Below are 2,681 nucleotides of genomic sequence, written 5' to 3'. Positions count from 1 at the left end.
CTAATCGTTTGTCTTCGAAAGCTGTAGGTGTGTAAGTTTCCTAACTTATTTTGAGGGAGATTTAAAATATTCACTGGAAATTGTAGATATTCCAGTCTTTGGGAATAGTAGGAGGAAGAGATACTCTTGTGAATTTTGGAATTTCTTTTTCTTTTCCGTTTGGAATTTTTCTTTTCTTTTTAAAAGTTTTGCTATGATTTACAGTTTTTGTAGTTGTGCGGTATGTATATATTAGCAGGTGCTTACCTCCTTAACGTTTTTTTTATCGTGCATTTAATTGTGTTGTTACAATAAAAGGTATGTTTACATATTCGGGTAGTCAGGAAAAAAGGAAAGATAAAATGTTTACACAAAATTGGAGATATTAAAGTTTCTAAATTTTTTTGAGACGTTCGTTTGTATGTCCATTCAGAGAAGACTGTAGTGTTTTTGCAATAAAAAGGGTGTACACATTTTCGAATACTCAAAGAGAAAGGAAAGGAAAGAAAAGGAAGGTAAAATTTTAACAGAAAATTGTAGATATTAAGGTTTTAAAATTTACCGGAGATGATCTTTTGTGTGTCTGAACAGAGAAAACTGTAGTGTTTTTGGAATAAAGAGGATGTTTACATTTTAGAATACTCAGGGAGAAAGGAAAGAATAGGTATTCACAGAAGTTGTAGATATTAAAGGTTTTAAAGCTGATCGTTTATGTGTTCGAAAACTGCATATTATTATTATTATTATTATTATTATTATTAGGTTGGTTTGTTATTTACTGAATGAAAGCTCCTCACATTGCAGTAGCCTCTACTTGGTTACTTGATATGCTACAAATACGAGCCACTCTCCCCGCGTAGAAGCAGTAGTTGCAACAGCAGCAATAACAACAATAACAGCAGCATCAACATCAGCAGCAGCAAAAACAACAACGACTTGAGCGGCAACAACAATAGTAGCAACACCATTATAATACTGTATCAGACCATACTAATCTGTACCGAATTACATGCCTCGTGGTTTAGCGTAATTACCCACGTGACAAAAGTCTGTTAAATCAAGACTGACCTGGGGCAACAACAACAACAACAACACCTCAACAACAAACAACAACTGCAAACAAAAGCAAACAATGACACCACTAATTTTGTAAATGGAGTCTGGTTGAGACGAATTCCTTACTGAAACCTCGTGTGCTTGTTTCATATCTCAAAGCAAGTTGTTCCTGCTGTTTGTCCCCAAGTAATCAAGGACTAAGCAGAGTTATGATTGCAGACAGTCCAATCATAACCACCTCGTCCGCCTAGGACAACATTATCCAATGTGTCTCATCATTTTGAAACCAGTAGCATGTAATTTGAGAGAGAAAGAGAGTTGACTGCTGTCAGCTAACAGGTTGAATGACCACAAAAAGATTCCATAGATGAAAGTTCATGTAAACCAGTCTTGAAATTACAAATGATTCAAGAATTTGGCCTATTTTCGAGTCGTTTCAGGACAATTAATCAACCAGTTAATTAAATAAATTAGTAAATAATTAATAAAGAACAATTTTATCGTTTGTTTATTCCCCCCAACTTTTACTGCTCGCTGAAATAGAAGTTTGGTAAAAATTGCATTTCGGTTTGCGGACAAAGACATACAAGAAAGAAACAATGCAAACTGGCAAAGTTTTTTTAAGATTCATCGAATAATTTTTACGGACGTTATTATCTAAATTCCTATAAATGAAGTTTGGGATTTATACGTAGATAGATTTACGAGCATATGGTTACATTCATTTCTGTACGAGAATAATTTAAATTACTTTAATATGTCAGAAAATATCAGTGATACATACGCTGAAATAGCCCTGTTACATGATAAGCTATACATACATACATACATACATACATACACACGAGCGCGCGCAAGCACATATACACATATAACACACACACACACGCACACACATATTAACGAATGTGTATGTATGTATGCTTGTGTCTAGATGCATATATATTTATTTATAAATATCTTAACAGTCAAAGAAATTTGATAAATCACCTCAAGCTTAATATATTCTCAGAGAAAAATTAAAGTCGGACAACTGTTATCAGATATGAAAGATCCGAAAAGAATTAGGTTGCAATACTTAACTTACACACACACACACACACACACACACACACACGCAGAAACACACACGCGCGCGCGCAACACGTTTATGTAAATATATGCATGAATGTATTTAAAACTGTAGATATGTGTATTTGTGTGTGTGTGCATGTGTGTATACATATATGTACGTATATATATATATATATATATATATATATACATATATATATATACGTACATATATGTACAAATACATACGTACGTACATACACACACACACACACACACACACACACACATATATATGCATAATACATATATGGCTATGCATGTGTGGATATATGATATATATATATATATGTGTGTGTGTGGGTGTGTATGTGTGCACATGTATATATATATCTATGTGTCTGTGTGTGTGTGGCCATACTGCATACATATAATATTGAAATATTACTCGGGAGTTGGTGAGTTGAGCGGGACGTGAACTTTAGAATGATGTTGACATTTCAATGTTTATGGTTCTTGTCAAATGAGATCTGATTCTGATTACGTAAAACATGCTTACATACACACATACATAGACTTATATATATATATAT

Source organism: Octopus bimaculoides, chromosome 9 (genome assembly GCF_001194135.2).
Source record: "Octopus bimaculoides isolate UCB-OBI-ISO-001 chromosome 9, ASM119413v2, whole genome shotgun sequence".
NCBI classification, from domain to species: Eukaryota; Metazoa; Mollusca; class Cephalopoda; order Octopoda; family Octopodidae; genus Octopus; species Octopus bimaculoides.
The sequence above is the reverse complement of the archived record's forward strand: the minus strand, read 5'-3'. Positions refer to the sequence as shown.